Source organism: Strigops habroptila, chromosome W (genome assembly GCF_004027225.2).
Source record: "Strigops habroptila isolate Jane chromosome W, bStrHab1.2.pri, whole genome shotgun sequence".
Lineage (NCBI taxonomy): Eukaryota > Metazoa > Chordata > Aves > Psittaciformes > Psittacidae > Strigops > Strigops habroptila.
Genome location: NC_044301.2, coordinates 22,684,753 through 22,709,230, shown reverse-complemented (window position 1 = coordinate 22,709,230; position 24,478 = coordinate 22,684,753). Strand labels below are relative to the sequence as shown.

The 24,478-nt window shown below is 47.4% G+C and overlaps 2 pseudogenes; both read right to left on the bottom strand.

Moving 5' to 3' along the window:
* Positions 1-188: 188 nt before the first annotated feature.
* LOC115619288 lies at positions 189-1,942 on the bottom strand (annotated as a pseudogene).
* A 2,230-nt stretch (positions 1,943-4,172) lies between these two features.
* Positions 4,173-24,478, bottom strand: part of LOC115619287 — a 40,933-nt pseudogene continuing 20,627 nt past the window's right edge.

Genomic DNA, 24,478 nt, shown 5'->3' with positions numbered 1-24,478 from the left:
GACCCGGCTTGCGGTTGCCTCAGCGACCGTAAACCGGCTCCCCAAACGCTGCCATGGCCGCCCTACAGTGCTCCGCGAGAAAAGCCACTCTAGCCACTTGCATCATAGACACAGAGGCCGGAACCTATAGGAATGACAACCACCATAGAGTCCAGCGCCATTAGATAAGATGCGCTACCGATCCCTCGTCAGACTTCCGGCGTGGGGAAACGGTGTGGGGTCACGTGGACGCCGGGGGACTTCCGGGTCTGGAGGGCGCGGCCGGAAGCGAGCGGGCACGGCACCGGGACAGCCCGGCACGGGGAGGGAATCATGAACCAACCGGGTGGGAAAGAGCTTCAGATCATCAAATACAACCTTTACCCCAGCACTGCCAAGTTCACCGCTAAACCCCGTCACTAAGGGCCTTGTCTACACGGTTTGTGAACACTTCCAGGGATGGTGATTCCACCACTGCCCTGGGCAGCCTGTCCCAATGCCCGACAACCTTCGGGTAGCCAGGGTGCAGCACCACGTGCTCAATGGCCAAAGCAGGCTGCTCCTGGCCACCCTGGAAGAGCTGCAGCATAGGGGCAATCTCCTCCAGCTTGGCGTTCTCGCTGTGGTTCAGGTACATGTTCCTGCCAGTGGTCAGCTGCCACTGGTCACTGATGAGCGTGGCCCCCATGGTGAGGTTGTGGCAGGTCACCAGCCAGCCCTGCCAAGGGAAGCTGCCCTTCCCAGCCAGCAGGTGCCTGATGATGCGCTGCATCTGCCTGGGGGGGGGTTCTTCAGCTTCCCACACACTGCGTGGGGCAGAGCAGGGCCCTAGTGAGCCCCCTGAGACTGGCAGGCACTGGTGGCAGCCCTAGGGAGCAGCCCCTTCAACTGCCCAGGCAGACCGCTGTCATTCCCCCACCCTGCTCCTCGCAGCCCCTGCTGCTCTGCTCTCACCTGGCTTGCAGACAAGCGCCTCCCTGCCAGCTCCAAGGCTTGCCCACATGTGATTCTCGTCACACTTGTATGTCCCTTTGGAGGGAAACCCGAGTCAACATCCCCACCTTGCATGGGGGAAAGCCCCGCAGCCAGGAAGGCACGGAGGTACTTGTACCCCCCGACCTTGGGTGAGTAGGGGAGCTACTTGTACCTCCAAGGAAGCTGGGAGTACAGGACAGGACTGTGTTATCCAGCATTGCAGCTCCATGCAGCCCCTGGAGCAGAGGACAAGCCCCATCCCTGGGTGCTGTGCCCAGGCCCTGTGCCTCACCATCACCAGAACCGCGCAGCTGGTAGTACGGGTTGCAGCAATACTTGACCAGGTGTTCCACTTATCCATGTTCAATCTACGCAGGCTTTGCACAGCTCCACTCTGCAGGAAGAGGAGGTTCAGCTGGTCCAGAGGACCCAGCCCAGGACAGAGTCCCCACCTCCAGCAGGTCCCTCCCCAGTCCCATCTTCCCTGCCCTACGCCTGCTCCCTGCCAAGCTGCCCCTGGCTTTGTCCATGCTCCAGTGCTCCCACCCTTGCCCTGGAAGGTACTGGTGGCAGTTGCTATCTCCAGCACAGGCCAAGCCAGGCCAGCAATCAGCAGCATTGCAGGTCTGCAGGGAAGAAAGGGCATGCTCAGCAGAGGACTCCTGCCCCCTGCTCCCAGTCTGGGCTCCACCAAGACCAGTGCCCTGGCCAGGCTCATGCCTTGTCCTGGGGGCTCAGGGCATCAGACAGCCTGGAGAAGTTGCCTGGGTCAGGCCTGGACCCTGCTGCTGTGGAGGACAAGGCTGCAGTGCTGGGGCCTGGAGCACCTCCAGCCCCAACACAGGTCCTGCCACAGCACAGCCAGGTCCTCAGCCGGACAAGCAGGACGGACACAGCACCAAGCACATGCAGGGACACAGCAACATTGCTCACCCCATGCTCATAGCTCTCTCTCCTCACAGCAGCCTCCTTCTGCAGGTCAGTGCTGTTCCAGGCTTCCTCCTCACCCCTTTTATTGCCACCTCCCTTGCCCTGGTGCAACCCATGTGCTCCAGACCTCCTGACCCTGCTGTCTGCAGCCAGCACCTTTCCCAGCAGGAAGAGCACAAAAAGCCCCGCCTGGCTCACAGCTGGCCTGGCAGAGGCTCCCTGGAAGCCCGCCAAGCCCCCAGGGAAGCACCATGCCAAGAATTTCTGGGATTTTGCAGCTACAAATATGCAGGGAGGGATCCGTCTGCAGCCCCTGGTGCCATGACATCAACTGAGGTCCACAGAAAGCAGAGCCAGACCCTGCTCCTGCAGAACTGCCCCGTGCAACCACCTAGAGCAGTCCCTGTAGGGCATGTGCCAGCCCCACAGGGCACTGACAGTCACCCCAGTGCTGGCAGGTGGAGCTGGGGCACAGGACCCGAGTCCCATCCATCCTGTGCCTGGCTCTGCCCACAGCTAGGTGCACCCTGCCAGCTCCTCACGTCAGAGTGCACCCTGCCAGCCCCTCACAGTGGGACTCAGCACCACAGTGCCCTGGGCAGCCCCAGCCTGGCTGCCCAAGGGGTGCAACATGTCCTGTTCCATGTTGCTGCAGGCTCCAAGGGACCGCAGCCAAGCCATCCTCTTCCCACAAGCACCCACTCCTTCCCGCCTGCATCCTGGTGCCCGCGGCCCCTCTGGTGTAGTTGTTTGTCAGCAAGGGCAAGGGCCCAGCCCAGCCTGTTGGGAACTCAGAGCAGCAGCTGCTGGCCAGTGCCCAGCTGGATGCGGCCACCCAGCAGCAAGGGTGCTGGGCAGAGCACATCAGCCTGCTCTGATGAGCAGAGGCTGCTTCCAGCAGGAGCACAACCAAGAGCAACGTGGAGGGGAGGGGACACACACCCACCCTCTCACCTACCCCAGGGTGCCAGTGTTGCAGCAAGACCACCCCAAAAACACCTGGAGCATGTGGGGCCAGCCCCAGCCCTGGGCCATTGAAGCTTGGCCTGCTGGGGGTCTCACCAGCACCCTCCTGGCCCTCCAACACTCCGGTCCTTCGGGCTCAAGAGGGACATTTGTCTGGTCCCAGACACTTCAACAGAGGCCTTCCCATACTGTGCAAGCTGCTTCCCCTCTCATGGGGCGCCTGTGACCCATAACAATGCAGGGCTTGGCAGCTCTGGCCCAGCACTGGTCACACTCATGCAACCACACTTGAAACACAGAAGGCTGGAGTCCATCACAGGATGCGTCAGGGCTTGACAGCTCCGATCCATGAACCATGCCAGCATTCAGGAAGGTGCTGTGGCATTTGATAGCAGAGTTAGAGCAGCAATAGCGCCACCTGCCCAAAGCAGAAAATTTAGGAGATGAGGCTGGCGCAGAGGGCTGCAGAAATGGGGGAACAGGCAGGAGGCAGCCCTGATATGAGCTGGGGGCCACGGAGGGCAGGGTCAGCACTCCTGCTCCTCCTGTAAACAAGCTTGGTGCTGTGTCGCAATCCTGCTTTGCAGGGTGGGCTGTGAGGCTGCAGAGGGAATGATGTGTCCAGGTCAAGCTGTGTTGCTCAAGAAAAGCCGGATGACCACAGGGAGTCCAGAGTAAAGCCACAGCCAACACTGGAGGCTCCAAAGGCAAAGCTTACTCAGAGGTATGAACAGGGCCTTTTCATAACAAGCGACAGGGCATAACCACAGCTCTCTCCAAACATCTATGTACCATCAGCAAAGGGAAGAAACAGCACCCAGCACCTCCCAAGGGCCCAGCCTCAGGCAAAGGTCTTTGAGAGGGAAGCCCTGGTGAGTTTTGTGTGGATTCATCCCAGAGCCCAGCTACCCTGCGGCTTCTACCACAGGGACCAGGAACAACATAGAGAGCTGATCCTGATGGGCTGAATCCCTCTGACCCCAGGGGTGTCCCCAAAGCAACACACAGGACTAGGGTAGCCAAATATTGATTGATGCTCAGGCAGGACCCAGGGCCCAAGGTCTGTATCAGGACCATGCGTGGAGAAGGGAGGAGGGCAGGTCCTGCTGTGGAGGCTGCAGTGCAGGACCAGGCACCAGCAAGGGCAGGCGGCAGGGGCTGCGTGTCCCTGGTAGGAAGGACACCCCATACACTGCCTGGCCCACAGTTCTGGCAGTAACACCAGGAAAAGCGAGTCCTCCATGGGGAAGTACTGCAGCAGGAGCCAGGGCAGAGGACAGCCTGCAGCCTGCAGGGCTGTCCCCTCAGAGGCCATCCCCTCAGGGGCCTTCCTCACCACCCAGCAGAGCCTTACCCAATGCTGGTTTCTGCTGGGGAGCCCAACCACAAGAAAGCCAAAATACAGCCCTGGACAGTAGCACCAGCAGGGAGGCCCCTCCCCTGCTCCCTATCAACACTGACCCTTCCCAAAGGCTGGGACCAGGACCTCAGCTCAGTCCCAGCCTGACCAGCACTGGAAACATCAGACATATCCCTGCTTGGCCAGAGCTCCTCCAGCATGACCTTGGTTCTACAGCATGTCAGGACCAGTGATCTGCTCCAACCACCTCCATGACGTTCTTGAAGCCCTGCTCCCTAACCAGGGACAGTGTGTGTCAGCTGGGCTGGCCTGGCACTGTGGCTTGGCCCCACAGTACTGTGCCCATGCACCAGCACACAGCTGCCTGGAGCCATGCTGGGGTCAGGGGCTCCCTGGGGAGATGCCTGGCCCCTCACTCACCTCAGCAGCTCCTCCAGCTCCCACTTCACTGCCTGCACCACTGGCGGCCCATGGTACACAAGTGCTGTGTACATCTGCACAAGTGAGGATCCAGCATGGATCTTCTCCAGGGCATTGTGCCCACTGTTCACACCACCCACCCTGATGATGTGACCACCCCTGTCCTGTGGACAGATGCGGGGTCAGGACAGCACGGGCAATGCCGGCACATGCCCCCAAGCCCCTGCCCCTACCTCAAGTGAGGGAGTACACGTCCCTGATGGTCTGTGTGGAGAGCTCCCACAGGGGCTTCCCACTGAGGCCACTAGGCTCCATGCACCGCCTGCTCTGGAGGCTGTTGGGGCAGCTCACCGTGGTGTTGCTGACAATCAGCCCATTCACACCTAGATGAGGGGGGCAGCAGCAAGAGGTGTCATGAGCAGCCCCCCTCTCTCATCTCCGGGCTGCCAGGCCAGCACCCCCCTAGGGACATGCCCCAGCAATGTGCCCCAGGACAAAGCAGCCGCCCCTTACTGCCTGGACCGTCCCCAATGTCTGGGTAACACACAGAGGCCCTCATGGACTCAGAGCTACCCAGGGCACCATCCCCACAGCAGCCAGAGAGCTGTAGGTCCACCTGTCCCTTTCAGAGAGGGGACTTGCCAGGAGCACCGCAGTCCTGCACCCACACTGCAGGAGGTGAGGCAGGACACACAACCCCAGCTCCTCGCCAGCCTCCCCTCCCTACCTCCTCACCTCGCAGACAATGCTAGCAACATCCTGCTTGTCCTGTGTGCTGAGGTCGGGGGCAGTCTTCACCAGCACAGCTGGCTTGCACTCGCAGGGCAGCACATCCTGTGCCACCAGCACCTGCAGGGCAGCGCACAGGGCACAGAGCAACGTGTGGTGGGGACACCTCCTGCCCCAGATCAGGGACACGCATGCACCCACTGCCACCAGCAGCACAAGGGCAAACCCTGCTCTCCTTACATGGTGCCTGGGGCATGCAACCTGTACAGGACCACAGGGACTCCCGGTGCCATGGGGTGGGCAGCTCACTACCCCCTTGCAGGAGTGGAGCAGAGGGCAGTGCCCCACTGCTCACATGCCCTTTGCTGGAATACAGTGCCCCAGTAAGCCCCGTGCCAGCAGCTGACCAGGGGACATCTTGGTGGCTCTGCCCACCACTCCAGGGTGTCACCATGCTCCTCCCCATGCTGGGGCAAACCCAGCCAGAGCAGAGCAGGTGCTGCCAGGGGACAGGATGCACCCACTGCTACAGCTGTGGTGTGGTCTGGGCTGGCTGTAAGGGTCACCCACCTTGGTCAGCAGGTCGCACAACTCAGCCTTGCTGTAATTGATGGGAACCTAGATGAGAGTTGACTCCCTCTCATGACTGAGAGACATAACAAAGGATGTTGTTTGCCACAGTATATTCGGCAGAGTATATATGTTCATGTTCATCATGACTGTTTGTTTGTCGGAAAGAGATAGGAAAACATAGGTGTGCAGCTGTTCTATGACCTTCATACTTGGCTGCACTGGGGCGCCAGGCCAATGCTCTCAGCACGGACAACAGCAAGACCATGAGAAACTGCACAGTCCCACGAGTAAACAATTAGAGATCTGGCATAAAGCCAGTTGTTTTTCCAAGGGTACAAAAGTGGGACCCTCTTGTGGCCATGGGAGAAGCCTCACCTATGGATGGATGCACTGCGTAGGAATTTTCCCAATTACCTGAGACTCCTGGCATCGGCTGCAACGGGGCTTCCCAGCTGGAAGTGTGGGCCTGGATGATGATTCAGTGGTAATTGGTGATGTATTTCTTCTTAATCTCTGTTCTTTCTATATGGTAATGATTTAATGCATTGCTAACTCTCTCTGGTACTTTACTTATATACCTATATCTCTGATTTGCTTTATTGTACTTATTCACTATATATAGAGAGATATTTACCTAATTCACATTAGTGTGCTTGCTTTAGTGTGCTTACTGGCTTTAGTGTGCTTGTTTAATAAACTCTGCATATTATACAGCTAGTGTGTGGTCACTTTTGTGGCATACCCTGTCTGTCAGCAGAACATTTTGGTGTAGTCAGCAGGATATGAAACAAAATGGCATTTTTTTTAAGATAAAGGAAAAGGTTCCTAAGATGGTGGAGCTGGGTACCCCTGGCTGGGAACAATTACCTTATCGTAACATAGCTGCTGAATGGTTGTGTTATAGTTTATGTGAGAATTAGGACTCCTGTTTGAATGAGGCAAACCCTCCTGATGTAGTTAAATGTTTGCAAAAAGTTTCAGTAGAAAAAGGAGAGGAATTAATTGCTCTGGGAAGATGGGGGTGGATCCTACTGTCTGCATACTGAAAGCAGCGTCAGCAGGGAGAGAGAATACGGAGGGAGAAGATGGATTTGGAAAAACAAGTTTGTGAATTGCAGGGAAAAATAGTTATGTTACAATGCCAAAATCGATTACTAACTAACTGATAAATTGGACACTTATCAAACGGTAGCAGAAAAAGTGGCTGTTCAGGTCGCCCAATATAAATATAGAAAGCGAAGGGGTCGAGTAAACCAGAAAAAAGTGCATGCCGTGATCGCGGAGGCAGGAAGGAATTGGGACCCTGAGAAATGGGACGGAGATGTGTGGGATTCAACCAATTTGGACAGTAGTTCAGAGGGTGAGGTGTTTGTTGAAGCAAAGCCAACATTACAAAGAAAATTGGAACACAACCCTCTAGGTCGTCCGGTTAGGCGGGACGTTTTAGAAGATTTCACTCAGCATGAAATTAATGACATTATGGACAGGTTCAAACAAAAGCCTGGAGAATCTTTGCTTTCTTGGACCATCAGGTTGCATGATTTAGGGGCTTCGGGAGTTAAATTGGATCCAGATGATGCTAAAAAATTTGTAATGTTAAGCTCCAACTCATTAGTTCAGGATGCCTTCTATCCTGAACTAATTTATTAGCAGTGGTGGCGGAAGGTTGTAACAGCAAATACCCCACTGAAGGGGAATGGCCCAGTGCAGATCGACCTTGGTATACTTTATGGGATTGTGTTCAGTGTGTTAAGGAGGGAATGAAGACTGCTATTTTTGTTGGAGATGCAGATGCTATGCTGCAGGCTCCACTATCAGTTCCAATTCGGAACAGGATTATTAGGACTGCACCACCGGCATATAAAGGCATTATGATGACTTTATTGATAAATGAAACTGGAAACCCCATAGTAGAAATCATAGAAAAAATCCAGCAATTAGGAGATCTGGGGGAATGGGGCCCCATACAAAACATGAGAGGCGATAACCAGTGGGGCGAGATGAAAGAGAATAGACTCTCTCAGAGAGATATGTTTGCTGCCTTGCTAGAAGATGGGATGGCTCGAGATAAGATTGATGGGATTCCCACCAATGAAATGTGGAGGTTGTACAAGCAACGTGGGTTGCATAAATCTGTGAAAAGGGTAAACAATTCAAGCTCAGACAAAGTTGATGACATGATGGATGAAGTAATTTGACCTTCTGCTCCCCCCTTCAAGCCTCAATGGGACAGTACACTTACCAATGGAGGGCCCCCCATCGGCGAGTCAATGGTTCCAGGGGATGAAAAGGGATGGGATCAGTACACCAATCTTTATCCATGGCCGGATGTTAAAGTGTTAAAAAAAAAATTGAGAGAATTAAAAATGGACTGAGATGAGGGCCAAGCTCCAGCACAAGGATGGGCAAAGACAGACCACTGTCCTCATGTAGAGCTTCAAATTTATTGGAAAAAATAGATCTTGTCAAACGGTTAATGCCCTCATTGATACTGGAGCAGAGGCCTCTCTAATTTATGGTAATCCTAAAAAATTTAAAGGGCAAAAGGTTTGATTACTGGATTAGGTGGCAAATTGAAGCAGTACAGACAAAAATTGAGATGAAAATTGGCACTCTGCCAAAACAAACTTATTCACTGCTGATTGTTCCTATTCTTGAATATATGATTGGAATTGACATCTTAAAAGGATTGACTTTATGCTTACCTGATGGTAAGTATCAATTTGGAACCAGGACATATGTATCAGCTCAGCCAGTTCTAGTTGGGAAAGTTAAAATGCCCCCGATACAAATCCCATCTGCCACCAAGGTAATCACAATGAAACAATATCGTATACCAGGAGGACATGAAGAGATTTCACAGACTATTAAAGATTTATTAGATATGGGAGTGTTAAAACAAACTACTACTGCCTTTAATAATCCTATGCTGAATTATATGCCATATATGTGGCAATTAAACAAGAAGAACTAGGACGATGTCATATTTTTACAGATTCATGGTCAGTCGCTAATGGTTTAGCTATCTGGCTCCCGACTTGGCCAAACATGACTGGAAAATTCATTCCAAAGAAGTATGGGGGAAGGAATTGTGGCAAGATATTTGGGCATTTGTCCAACGAACTCGAGTCACAGTGTTCCGGGTAGATGCCCACTGTGGAACTGACACCCTAGAACGATGGTATAATTCTGTTGCAGATGGACAAGCAAAAATCTCCCAAGTCATGGTGGAAGACCCTCATCACAAACAATAGATGGGTTTGGCCAAATGGGCACACCAGAAGAGAGAGAATGGGCACACACATCTTGGAGAGAAGGCTACTTACAGGAGGGCCCAGGACCACAGAATTGTTATAAATTTGGATATCATTAAAACGGTGATAGCCCAGTGCCCCATCTGCCAACATACACAGCAAAGGATCATACCACATATAGTGCCACTGGAAAAGACAATGCAGTATTAGTGATTAAATCCAGACAAGAAAAATAGGAATATGTCCCTGCGAATAAATGTTATTTGAGAGAATGATACTATTACATTTTAGTTTTGTGTTTTACAGAAACTACAGATCCTAGCTGTCCTCATATGTCTTATGGCCCCTTTGGGCGATGCCATTATCCCAGGAAGATATCTGAAAAGGACTGACATCTCACTTGTGCGCTGGAGATGGAAGAGCAGCACCAGATCTTGCAGAAAAGACAATTGCACCTGTAATGTGAACGAACCTTGCTGTTGTAGCAAGTTCAACATTTTCCTCAGGAGTACATAGGTGGACAACCAGTTTGTCAGAAAAATGCTACTAATAATTGTTTGTACAACATCAAATGGATTAAGATGTAGTAACTATAGCTAATGCTAATGTTGTTGCTATCAAATGTTGTAACCTTCCTAGTTCTTATATTCACTGTGCTGACAGTACTGAAAATGCATACAATCTGAGTAGTAGTATTTGGGGATATAACTATAGCATCCCTTAATGTGCATAATAGTTGTTACACTCATTTTATTAACAATATGGAATTGCTGTCTATGGTACCAATTATGAGACATTGTGTCTTGTGTGTCTCTGTCATGATTGGGAATCAAAGGACCAAATGTAATGGATGGGAACCTAGCTGAGAGTTGATTCCCTCTCATGACTGAGAGACATAACAGGCAGGAAAACATAGGTGTGCAGCTGTGTTGCGTGAAAAAGGGTAAAATAATTTGGCAGAAAATAAACCCCCTTGCTTTCCAGCTGATCCTCAGATATTAGAGGGGCTGGGTGCGGCTAGGCTTAGATTCTGAGTGATGCCCAATTTGCCACTATCAGTCCGGTCGCATTCAATATGTTGAATAATCACAATTCCGGATGCACTAATAGTGCACTGCACCTTCAGTCTAATCGTGCTCACGAACTAGCATGGCCACACTGAGGGAGCTGGTCGCGTTCAGTGAGAGATTTACGATTAGCTACTTAAACAGTGCAGTTTATTAAAGCAACAGATACAGGTTCTTGTGGATTGCCGGTGATAAATACACTGTCTGCAAAAGCACGTGCAAATAATAAGGTATACAACCGCGCGACAAAGTTATGAATAATACAGCCTGGCTTTAAAGTATAAAAGTAAAAAGTAACTCTATATAGAGATTCCTAATTTTCCCGGGGAAGCACTGGATACAGTGCAAGTCTTACCCAAAGGCATCCCTATGGGGGGGAAGAAAGGTCCAGCCCGTCGACCGGTCCCAGGAGTCGAGAGTAGTCTGCTGATGGGGTTTTCCTCGGCTCGTCCACGATGATGTCTTCCCTAAAGCCCCCCACTTTTTGGGTCATTTTTATAGTATTTTTCGCTTTCAAGGTGGAGCTTGAGTGACTCTAGTCATACATACCTTTATTGTTATTGGTGTAAATTTTCCTCGCTTCGCTTTTAAAGGTATATGCCACAAAAAATTCAAAGAGCATGCTCAAAGAGGGGTGGTCTCACTTTGGAGGTGGGTAGCATTGGAGGTGGAGGTGTGTTTTCGTATTAAAATGCATTATAATGAAGCAAAGTTCACACAAAGGACAGCATTTTGTCAAAAGATGACAGGCCGTTGGCTCAGGGCAGCAAGTATGCAGCTTATCAGTTTTAAGTACCACCTAGTTCCCATCTCTGCTGGTGTTGGGACAGAGTTTGGCCGCAGAATCTCCACTCTGCTCCATCCTCCGTCAAGCAATGTTGCCACGGGAACTGCTGTGGAGTAAATTCCTGGCGTACCACGTGCAGCTGCAGCTTACCCTGAAAGTCCGTTTTTCCTTTATGTGTGAGCAATGCTACATTTTTAAATATAAGTTTAATTTCTAAATCATATTCAGTAATTATCCCACATATTCCACCCCGTGACTATAGTCACTCAAGCTTCACGATACTTAGAGGGAATTGGGAATATCCCATATAGTCTTTGAGTGAGGGTTGTCGAGTCCATATATATCTTGTGGGGATATCAAATGAGTTAAGTGTTTCATCATAATCCAAAGCCTAACATATAAAGCAATTGTCAAAGCAAAACATAATATAGTGAGCATTAGCAAGATCACAACAGGGTGGAGCATCCTGTTGAGAATCCCTGTGGCAGTTGGTGACCATCCAAAAAGAGTGTCCCACCATTCATGTCTTCCATCTTTCCTGACTCTTTCTAGCACTCGATGGACTTCTTCCGCATCATGGTGGATGGTAATTAGAGTCTTTTGTCCACTCTCTCTGGCCTGGATCAGCAATTGCTTCAATTCATCATGGTGTAGTAGCTTTTTCACTAACTTAAGGTTCATTCCGATAGGAGCGAGTAGTAGATCATTAGTCAGTGTATAGTCAGATTGCAGCAACTGATGAGATGTGACAGGAGCTGAATAAAGTCGCATCCAATAATGTTAGTGAAGTTACAAACACAAAGGTTCGAGTGGTTATTTATACCTATAACAGTGTCATCTATCAGTACAGAATTACAAAGAGTTCTCATACAAGCACATCCTTTTCCAACATATATAAGCACAGATTTTTGAATTTCATGGGGATGTATTTCAAAATGACAAACATTTTGTTCAGTGTCAAGACAAATGTCTTGCGCTTTAATGGTATTACTCTCACAAATAAATCCTTGTTGGCTTCGTGTCGTGCATGCATCAACATCGACAGTTTGCCATTTATTTTCGTATTGTGCCCATACCCTATGTTCTATTGGATAGAGTATAGTCCCGTGGTGATTCAACCCCAGCGCAATGATTGGGTATATAGTGTATACCAAAGCATTGCGTATCGTTAAGACAAAAGCAGTGACTTTACTCTCAGTGGGATCGTAAGTGAAGTTAACCAGGTACCACCAAGACTGAAATTTCCTCTCAAATTCAATTGCATTATCCCATATAGTTGGTGGTCTTTTTCACTCGTTTCTTCCCATTGAGGTAATATATTCGATAAAAGCCATTGGTGATTTCCCAAAGCTAGAAGAGAGGACCGCAAAGGGTATTTCAATTTGTTTAGATCACAGAGGCTGTTGTCATGGTGTTAATCTGTTTTGTGCCCAGAGGCAGACCACAAAGACTGGTTGAACCAAAGTAAAATTGGACCAACAGTCCCATTGCTCCTCAGCACAGGTTTTTATTTGTTTCTCCTCAGTTTTTATTTCAGACTCGTTGGTGAGTGGATCCATTGATAACCCTGCATCCTACCTTTATTTGTTCTCCCACTGACCCCAGCAACTGTGGAAGTCTGTTTGTGCTATCCCAGCCCCACTCGTTTCCCAAGTACACCTCCGTCCCGTGCATTACCACTGTTGACAGATTTAAGCCTTTGTTAGAATTTAATCCCATGCTCCCTGTGTATTTTATGTGAGCTTGAGACCAGGGCCATTGCAGGTCTATAGCGAGAAGGACCTGCATTGTTAAGATAAGACATAATGTCGTTGATACAATTCGTTGGTTCATTACCTTAAAACTTAGGTTTGCAAACAATCATGCACAACAGAAATAATATTACAGCTAAGATGAGTGACAAGATTCCCTGGATGCACTCGAGGTTAGCGTAGGCCAATCCGTCCGTCCACGTGCAGTTCATCTAGGGTTCCTATGAACACAAAAAGGGAAGAGAAACATGCTCGGTCTTATTTGACCGACGGGGTTAAAAAGAAGGCGAGATCCACCGGGTGCTAATCCGGTGTACCTTTCCTGAACAGTCTTTGGCTTCCCATGCATAGGGATTTTTGGGTGTAACTAGTACCATTGGTACTGTTCCAATCTGGGGCATCTTCACCAGTACCGGTTGTCTGGTGTGAAGTCCCGTAAGGTGTTCTTCTGGCTTGGTATGAACCTTTGGGGAGATTACATTAGCAGATGCACAAAAAGCTTTCATTTTGGGACAGCCATCTCCACTCCATCTGTTATTTAATTGATAGATGGCATCATTCAATCTCAAATGCCACCCAGATTCATGAGTTTTTGCAAAACGCTTAACCAATCCATTGGTGCATTCCACAATGCCATTAGCCTGAGGATAGTAGGGGGTGTGGAATACCCACCGAATCCCTTCTTCTTTGGCCCAGTCTTGTACTATTGTGGCTGTAAAATGTGACCCGTTGTCACTTTGGATTTCCTCTGGAAGGGGAAATGTGCTAAACCACTCCTTAAGGCCCTTTACTGTGTTTTCTCCTGTGGCTGATGTAAAGTCAGTGGCCACAGTGAGTCCAGAGATGATTTCTACTCCCACCAAGACATATTTCTTTCCACCTGATGGTCTCAATGGTCCAATATAGTCAATTTGCCAGGAATGCCACAATGTTTTCCTGTCCCGAATATGTAAAGGAGGGGCTTTACTCGGATGGTCTTTATTGAGTCGTAAGCGACATTGTGAGCAGGCAGTCACTACCTGTTCACACAGCTTAACCGATACAGGCCATCCTCGGGCTAAACCTTCCCGATATAAATCAGCCCGTCCGGTATGGCCACGTTTAACATGTAACCATTCGAGTAAGCATTCCCATTTCTGATCATCATTTGAAATATCAATTTGCCTCGGCCGTGTGAGGCTGTCTACCTGCTGGTTAAATTGAGCAGTGATTGAGTTTGAACGGTCATGTCCTTTTACCCAACCAATATGTAGTACTTTTTGTTCCCCTATTTCCAACAGTTGTTTCCAGCTATTGGTTTCCCAAACTGGGACCCTGTTCACCTGCCAGTCATTTGCTGCCCAATGACCCACCCATTCGGTGGCTCCTTTGAAAACAGCATATGAATCGGTGTAAATGTGACTAGCCCCGTGTTGTGCAGCTAGTAGGACTGCTCTAAGCTCCCCTACTTGTGCACTTCCTTCACCTGTTTCAGTTATTCTTTCTCCTGTTGCTACCTCCAGTGCTACAGCTTTGTATTTCCACTTTTTATTCTCTCGATAAGATGAGGCATCTGTAAACCACACTCCAGTAAGATCACTGCTTTCCTTCAGAGAGGGTGCTTCTCGAATCGGAGATGGTTTATTCGGTGGAGATTGGAATAACAGAGTGCCATCTATGTCCTTTTGCAGTTTGGATACTTTAACATTGCCTTCAGAGATTGGCATAATTTCATTAATGCCCTCTAAATAAGCATACCACTTACGAACTGTGGGTTTTTGGGCAATGCCAGCTGGTGGTGCCGTTCCTTTACGGACCATATCTAGGAGGCGAAAAGGCCCCCGAATGATTACACTCTGTTCTCTTCTTATTTGTTCTGCTCGTTTCACTGCTCGCACTAGGGATAATAGGCCTTTCTCAAGATCTGAATACCTCCTTTCGGTATCATTGAAAGAGTGAGAGCTAAACTCCAGCGGTCTTTCTGGTCCTTCTGGCCCCTTTTGCCATAAGTTACAGTGAGAGCCATGTTCGCTGAACCCCCATTCTACATGGATAGGGTCAGTGGGGTGGATAGGACCAAGCTGTTGGAATAATCTTAGCTCTTTTATTAGTAATTCCAGTGCATTGGTATGTTGTTCAGTCCATTCCCACTCTTTTCCCTTTTTGAGCAAACTATAAAGGGGACAGGCAATAATGGAGAAGCCAGGAATATGTTTACGCCAGTAACCTAGAGCCCCCAAAACTTGCTGTAATTCCTTTACGCTGGATGGATTTTGTCCATGTTCTAGGTTTTTTAGGGTGTCCTGCGGGATAGAAGCAGCTCCTTTAATCCACCAGACGCCCAGAAATTTGACCTCTTGTGCAGGTCCCTGACACTTTGAGTCTGGGATTTCTAAGCCCAGTTCGAGTAATGTTCCCGAACATTTTCCATTGTGTCTTTTACACTTTCTTGGTTTTCTCCCCCTATTAGGATGTCATCAATGTATTGATATACAGTGTTGCCAGGTGGAACAGGAATTTCTGCTAAGACTTTAGCCAAAGCATTGTGAGCAATGGTGGGGGAATGTTTATATCCTTGTGGAAGTCGATTAAAAGTATATTGGATCCCTTTCCACGTGAATGCAAATTGCGCTTTGTCCTGCTCAAGGAGGGGAATCATGAAAAACATATCTTTAACATCTAGGGCAGCCATCCAAGAATGGGCAGCTCCCTGTATCATTGTCACAATTTCAGCAATATTTGGAACTGCCGCAGTTAGGGGTGCAGTATTGGCATTTAACTGTCGGTAATCTACTGTGAAACGCCACTGCCCGGTGGGTTTCTTGACTGGCCACACCGGTGAATTATAGGGTGAGTGAGTTCTTTTAATGATGCCTCTTTTCTCCAACTCTGTCACCACCCCGTCAACCCCTGTAAGTGCTGCTGCAGGCAATGGGTATTGCCTGACATTGGTAACTTTAGATGCAGGTAAGGGTATGGATGTTTCTAGCAGACTTAACCTCATTGTGCCTGATTCTTTTTCATGTCCTGCAAAACTCCACATAGTTCCATCTGGGAGTTTCCACGTTCATCCACACAATATGTCAAATCCTAGAAGGTTGGTATATGCGGCACCCACTAATACTTCTGCCCAAGTCAGTCTCTGTTCCTCTGGCAACCAGAGGGTTATTTTTGCAGTGGGACATTCCTTTATCATGCCATCAATTCCTGTGAATTTAACTCGGCGTCGGGTAGGTTTTATACCCAGGGTTTGTGCCGTCTCATTAGTGATCACTGACATTTGAGCTCCAGTATCAATAAGAAAGTTTACTAATATTTTTCGGGGTCCAACCGGAATGGCAATAATAGGTTCAGAGTTTTTATTAGAGAGCCATTGTACTGCTAACACCCGCCAGGCAGGGTGGCTCACTGCCCTCCCCGGGGATGCAAGTTTTTTTGCTGGGATTCTGACAGATCGATCAGGTTGCGTTCTGGTGCAGAGGGCACGCCTTCCTCATGGGTCGGGGATTCTCCAGTTAAACACTTTCCCCCTACCAGGTTATTCTTTTTAGATAGAGATCGGACCAATATACGGAGATCCTCTGTAGAGAAACCATGTAGGAATTGTCGAGGCATACCCAGACTTAGGGCCTTACGCCACAATTCATTCCGTTCCTTGTTAGGTTTAAACCTCCCATCAGATTTAGAGTTTTGGGTAGGAAAACGATCAGATTTAAAATTTTGAGTATAAGTTTGGTCAGATTTAGAATTTTGAGTGTAGACTTGGCGAACCCTTCGGGTGTGATCAGGGGTTTTTTCTCTGAATGAACCGACCCAGCCCATTTGGCGTCCGTATTTGTCTACTTCTTGTACAAATTCGTTCCAGGTTAGTGCATAAGCCTGTTGGCCTCGCCTACGACCTTGACTTCGTATACGGTCCTGAATATTGACAACGAATGTTTTAAGGCAATTAGGAAAACCCCGAATGAGAGGATTTAATCGATCCGGATCAATAGGTGCTGACATCGGGGATTTCCGCAGCTCATCTCTATTATACATTGCTTGTATGCAAGCTGCTTTTTGTACAGCCTCAGCTAGATCAGTGTAGCTTGTGGTTTGGATCGATAGTGGTTCCCCTCTCTCCCGTGGGTCCATACCACCTGCCCAGTATGCAACTCGAGCAGTTAGGGAATAATGATGATCCCCTGGCAAGGAAGTTAAAAATACTCCAGGCCCCCAAAAACCTCCTGCTTCTTCCTCATTTAACATAACCATATCTCCTCCCTGAAGGGAGACTCGCCATAGATACTCTGTCTCAGACTCTCCTGCCCGTCTTGAGTATTTTTCCTTTAATTTCAGTAATTCTGTTGGTGACCATGGAGTGGTACGCACAATAGTGTGGACCTCCTCATCACTATCAACAGCAGTTTCAGTTTTAATCAGAGGTCGTAAGGGAATCGATTGAAAAGCAAGGCTCCCTTCCACCTCATCATCATCACTGTCAGACCAGAAATCTTCTGTCTGAGCTGGGCAACGCATTAACCTACGAATCTGCTGGACCGGAGCAGAAGGTTGCATTTTATCCAACAGCCCATTCACCTTTTCCAGTAGTAATTTAAGTTGATAATTTTGATTCATTAATCGATCAACTCGGGATCCTAAGATCTTATTTTCAATCCCGAATCGATCAGCTTGTGATATAAGTTCATCATTTCGAGCTTCTAGTTTGTCATTTTTGCTTGCAAGCTGATCATTTTGAGTTTTTAATTTTTCATTTTCACTTGCAAGTTGATTATTTCGAGTTTCTAATTTTTCATTGTTGCTTGCAAGTTCATCATTTTGAGCCTCTAATATCTGAGGATCAGCTGGAAAGCAAGGGGGTTTATTTTCTGCCAAATTATTTTACCCTTTTTCACGCAACACAGAAAATTGGCGTAGTCGGCAGGATTGCCATGGATAAACTGCTGCAAAAATATGATTGTCCCCCTTCCCTGGCTGGGAAGGAGTGGGCCCAAAAATTTTGGAAAGATGAAGAGAAAGTGGTAGAACGTATTGAACAATGTCAGGCTTTACAAAAGATCAGAGTGGGAAAAGCTAAAAATGTTATTTGTGCAGTGTTAGGTGCCTGTTTATCTTGTGCACAAGAAGAAGCTAAAAATGCCCCTGCTCCTAATCTGATTTCTGCTGCAGAATATACAGCTCTGAAATCAGAAAATGAGGTGCTGAAGTCATCATTAGCTTTTCATAAGGAGACAGGAGAAAAACTAGAGGCTCAAAATGATGAACTTGCAAGCAACAATGAAAAATTAGAAACTCGAAATAATCAACTTGCAAGTGAAAATGAAAAATTAAAAACTCAAAATGATCAGCTTGCAAGCAAAAATGACAAACTAGAAGCTCGAAATGATGAACTTATATCACAAGCTGATCGATTCGGGATTGAAAATAAGATCTTAGGATCCCGAGTTGATCGATTAATGAATCAAAATTATCAACTTAAATTACTACTGGAAAAGGTGAATGGGCTGTTGGATAAAATGCAACCTTCTGCTCCGGTCCAGCAGATTCGTAGGTTAATGCGTTGCCCAGCTCAGACAGAAGATTTCTGGTCTGACAGTGATGATGATGAGGTGGAAGGGAGCCTTGCTTTTCAATCGATTCCCTTACGACCTCTGATTAAAACTGAAACTGCTGTTGATAGTGATGAGGAGGTCCACACTATTGTGCGTACCACTCCATGGTCACCAACAGAATTACTGAAATTAAAGGAAAAATACTCAAGACGGGCAGGAGAGTCTGAGACAGAGTATCTATGGCGAGTCTCCCTGCAGGGAGGAGATATGGTTATGTTAAATGAGGAAGAAGCAGGAGGTTTTTGGGGGCCTGGAGTATTTTTAACTTCCTTGCCAGGGGATCATCATTATTCCCTAACTGCTCGAGTTGCATACTGGGCAGGTGGTATGGACCCACGGAGAGAGGGGAACCACTATCGATCCAAACCACAAGCTACACTGATCTAGCTGAGGCTGTACAAAAAGCAGCTTGCATACAAGCAATGTATAATAGAGATGAGCTGCGGAAATCCCCGATGTCAGCACCTATTGATCCGGATCGATTAAATCCTCTCATTCGGGGTTTTCCTAATTGCCTTAAAACATTCGTTGTCAATATTCAGGACCGTATACGAAGTCAAGGTCGTAGGCGAGGCCAACAGGCTTATGCACTAACCTGGAACGAATTTGTACAAGAAGTAGACAAATACGGACGCCAAATGGGCTGGGTCGGTTCATTCAGAGAAAAAACCCCCGATCACACCCGAAGGGTTCGCCAAGTCTACACTCAAAATTCTAAATCTGACCAAACTTTTACTCAAAATTTTAAATCTGATCGTTTTCCTACCCAAAACTCTAAATCTGATGGGAGGTTTAAACCTAACAAGGAACGGAATGAATTGTGGCGTAAGGCCCTAAGTCTGGGTATGCCTCGACAATTCCTACATGGTTTCTCTACAGAGGATCTCCGTATATTGGTCCAATCTCTATCTAAAAAGAATAACCTGGTAGGGGGAAAGTGTTTAAATGGAGAATCCCTGACCCATGAGGAAGGCGTGCCCTCTGCACCAGAATGCAACCTGATCGATCTGTCAGAATCCCAGCAAAAAAACTTGCATCCCCGGGGAGGGCAGTGAGCCACCCTGCCCGGTGGGTGTTAGCAGTACAATGGCTCACTAATAAAAACTCTGAACCTATTATTGCCATTCCGGTTGGACCCCGAAAAATATTAGTAAACTTTCTTATTGATACTGGAGCCCAAATGTCAATGATCACTAATGAGACGGCACAAACTCTGGGTATAAAACCTACCCGACGCTGAGTTAAATTCACAGGAATTGATGGCGTGATAAAGGAATGTCCCACTGCAAAAATAACCCTCTGGTTGCCAGAGGAACAGAGACTGACTTGGGCAGAAGTATTAGTGGGTGCCGCATATACCAACCTTCTAGGATTTGACATATTGTGTGGATGAACGTGGAAACTCCCAGATGGAACTATGTGGAGTTTTGCAGGACATGAAAAGGAATCAGGCACAATGAGGTTAAGTCTGCTAGAAACATCCATACCCTTACCTGCATCTAAAGTTACCAATGTCAGGCAATACCCATTGCCTGCAGCAGCACTTACAGGGGTTGACGGGGTGGTGACAGAGTTGGAGAAAAGAGGCATCATTAAAAGAACTCACTCACCCTATAATTCACCGGTGTGGCCAGTCAAGAAACCCACCGGGCAGTGGCGTTTCACAGTAGATTACCGACAGTTAAATGCCAATACTGCACCCCTAACTGCGGCAGTTCCAAATATTGCTGAAATTGTGACAATGATACAGGGAGCTGCCCATTCTTGGATGGCTGCCCTAGATGTTAAAGATATGTTTTTCATGATTCCCCTCCTTGAGCAGGACAAAGCGCAATTTGCATTCACGTGGAAAGGGATCCAATATACTTTTAATCGACTTCCACAAGGATATAAACATTCCCCCACCATTGCTCACAATGCTTTGGCTAAAGTCTTAGCAGAAATTCCTGTTCCACCTGGCAACACTGTATATCAATACATTGATGACATCCTAATAGGGGGAGAAAACCAAGAAAGTGTAAAAGACACAATGGAAAATGTTCGGGGAACATTACTCGAACTGGGCTTAGAAATCCCAGACTCAAAGTGTCAGGGACCTGCACAAGAGGTCAAATTTCTGGGCGTCTGGTGGATTAAAGGAGCTGCTTCTATCCCGCAGGACACCCTAAAAAACCTAGAACATGGACAAAATCCATCCAGCGTAAAGGAATTACAGCAAGTTTTGGGGGCTCTAGGTTACTGGCGTAAACATATTCCTGGCTTCTCCATTATTGCCTGTCCCCTTTATAGTTTGCTCAAAAAGGGAAAAGAGTGGGAATGGACTGAACAACATACCAATGCACTGGAATTACTAATAAAAGAGCTAAGATTATTCCAACAGCTTGGTCCTATCCACCCCACTGACCCTATCCATGTAGAATGGGGGTTCAGCGAACATGGCTCTCACTGTAACTTATGGCAAAAGGGGCCAGAAGGACCAGAAAGACCGCTGGAGTTTAGCTCTCACTCTTTCAATGATACCGAAAGGAGGTATTCAGATCTTGAGAAAGGCCTATTATCCCTAGTGCGAGCAGTGAAACGAGCAGAACAAATAAGAAGAGAACAGAGTGTAATCATTCGGGGGCCTTTTCGCCTCCTAGATATGGTCCGTAAAGGAACGGCACCACCAGCTGGCATTGCCCAAAAACCCACAGTTCGTAAGTGGTATGCTTATTTAGAGGGCATTAATGAAATTATGCCAATCTCTGAAGGCAATGTTAAAGTATCCAAACTGCAAAAGGACATAGATGGCACTCTGTTATTCCAATCTCCACCGAATAAACCATCTCCGATTCGAGAAGCACCCTCTCTGAAGGAAAGCAGTGATCTTACTGGAGTGTGGTTTACAGATGCCTCATCTTATCGAGAGAATAAAAGTGGAAATACAAAGCTGTAGCACTGGAGGTAGCAACAGGAGAAAGAATAACTGAAACAGGTGAAGGAAGTGCACAAGTAGGGGAGCTTAGAGCAGTCCTACTAGCTGCACAACACGGGGCTAGTCACATTTACACCGATTCATATGCTGTTTTCAAAGGAGCCACCGAATGGGTGGGTCATTGGGCAGCAAATGACTGGCAGGTGAACAGGGTCCCAGTTTGGGAAACCAATAGCTGGAAACAACTGTTGGAAATAGGGGAACAAAAAGTACTACATATTGGTTGGGTAAAAGGACATGACCGTTCAAACTCAATCACTGCTCAATTTAACCAGCAGGTAGACAGCCTCACACGGCTGAGGCAAATTGATATTTCAAATGATGATCAGAAATGGGAATGCTTACTCGAATGGTTACATGTTAAACGTGGCCATACCGGACGGGCTGATTTATATCGGGAAGGTTTAGCCCGAGGATGGCCTGTATCGGTTAAGCTGTGTGAACAGGTAGTGACTGCCTGCTCACAATGTCGCTTACGACTCAATAAAGACCATCCGAGTAAAGCCCCTCCTTTACATATTCGGGACAGGAAAACATTGTGGCATTCCTGGCAAATTGACTATATTGGACCATTGAGACCATCAGGTGGAAAGAAATATGTCTTGGTGGGAGTAGAAATCATCTCTGGACTCACTGTGGCCACTGACTTTACATCAGCCACAGGAGAAAACACAGTAAAGGGCCTTAAGGAGTGGTTTAGCACATTTCCCCTTCCAGAGGAAATCCAAAGTGACAACGGGTCACATTTTACAGCCACAATAGTACAAGACTGGGCCAAAGAAGAAGGGATTCGGTGGGTATTCCACACCCCCTACTATCCTCAGGCTAATGGCATTGTGGAACGCACCAATGGATTGGTTAAGCGTTTTGCAAAAACTCATGAATCTGGGTGGCATTTGAGATTGAATGATGCCATCTATCAATTAAATAACAGATGGAGTGGAGATGGCTGTCCCAAAATGAAAGCTTTTTGTGCATCTGCTAATGTAATCTCCCCAAAGGTTCATACCAAGCCAGAAGAACACCTTACGGGACTTCACACCGGACAACCGGTACTGGTGAAGATGCCCCAGATTGGAACAGTACCAATGGTACTAGTTACACCCAAAAATCCCTATGCATGGGAAGCCAAAGACTGTTCAGGAAAGGTACACCGGATTAGCACCCGGTGGATCTCGCCTTCTTTTTAACCCCGTCGGTCAAATAAGACCGAGCATGTTTCTCTTCCCTTTTTGTGTTCATAGGAACCCTAGATGAACTGCACGTGGACGGACGGATTGGCCTACGCTAACCTCGAGTGCATCCAGGGAATCTTGTCACTCATCTTAGCTGTAATATTATTTCTGTTGTGCATGATTGTTTGCAAACCTAAGTTTTAAGATAATGAACCAACGAATTGTATCAACGACATTATGTCTTATCTTAACAATGCAGGTCCTTCTCGCTATAGACCTGCAATGGCCCTGGTCTCAAGCTCACATAAAATACACAGGGAGCATGGGATTAAATTCTAACAAAGGCTTAAATCTGTCAACGGTGGTAATGCACAGGACGGAGGTGTACTTGGGAAACGAGTGGGGCTGGGATAGCACAAACAGACTTCCACAGTTGCTGGGGTCAGTGGGAGAACAAATAAAGGTAGGATGCAGGGTTATCAATGGATCCACTCACCAACGAGTCTGAAATAAAAACTGAGGAGAAACAAATAAAAACCTGTGCTGAGGAGCAATGGGACTGTTGGTCCAATTTTACTTTGGTTCAACCAGTCTTTGTGGTCTGCCTCTGGGCACAAAACAGATTAACACCATGACAACAGCCTCTGTGATCTAAACAAATTGAAATACCCTTTGCGGTCCTCTCTTCTAGCTTTGGGAAATCACCAATGGCTTTTATCGAATATATTACCTCAATGGGAAGAAACGAGTGAAAAAGACCACCAACTATATGGGATAATGCAATTGAATTTGAGAGGAAATTTCAGTCTTGGTGGTACCTGGTTAACTTCACTTACGATCCCACTGAGAGTAAAGTCACTGCTTTTGTCTTAACGATACGCAATGCTTTGGTATACACTATATACCCAATCATTGCGCTGGGGTTGAATCACCACGGGACTATACTCTATCCAATAGAACATAGGGTATGGGCACAATACGAAAATAAATGGCAAACTGTCGATGTTGATGCATGCACGACACGAAGCCAACAAGGATTTATTTGTGAGAGTAATACCATTAAAGCGCAAGACATTTGTCTTGACACTGAACAAAATGTTTGTCATTTTGAAATACATCCCCATGAAATTCAAAAATCTGTGCTTATATATGTTGGAAAAGGATGTGCTTGTATGAGAACTCTTTGTAATTCTGTACTGATAGATGACACTGTTATAGGTATAAATAACCACTCGAACCTTTGTGTTTGTAACTTCACTAACATTATTGGATGCGACTTTATTCAGCTCCTGTCACATCTCATCAGTTGCTGCAATCTGACTATACACTGACTAATGATCTACTACTCGCTCCTATCGGAATGAACCTTAAGTTAGTGAAAAAGCTACTACACCATGATGAATTGAAGCAATTGCTGATCCAGGCCAGAGAGAGTGGACAAAAGACTCTAATTACCATCCACCATGATGCGGAAGAAGTCCATCGAGTGCTAGAAAGAGTCAGGAAAGATGGAAGACATGAATGGTGGGACACTCTTTTTGGATGGTCACCAACTGCCACAGGGATTCTCAACAGGATGCTCCACCCTGTTGTGATCTTGCTAATGCTCACTATATTATGTTTTGCTTTGACAATTGCTTTATATGTTAGGCTTTGGATTATGATGAAACACTTAACTCATTTGATATCCCACAAGATATATATGGACTCGACAACCCTCACTCAAAGACTATATGGGATATTCCCAATTCCCTCTAAGTATCGTGAAGCTTGAGTGACTATAGTCACGGGGTGGAATATGTGGGATAATTACTGAATATGGTTTAGAAATTAAACTTATATTTAAAAATGTAGCATTGCTCACACATAAAGGAAAAACGGACTTTCAGGGTAAGCTGCAGCTGCACGTGGTACGCCAGGAATTTACTCCACAGCAGTTCCCGCGGC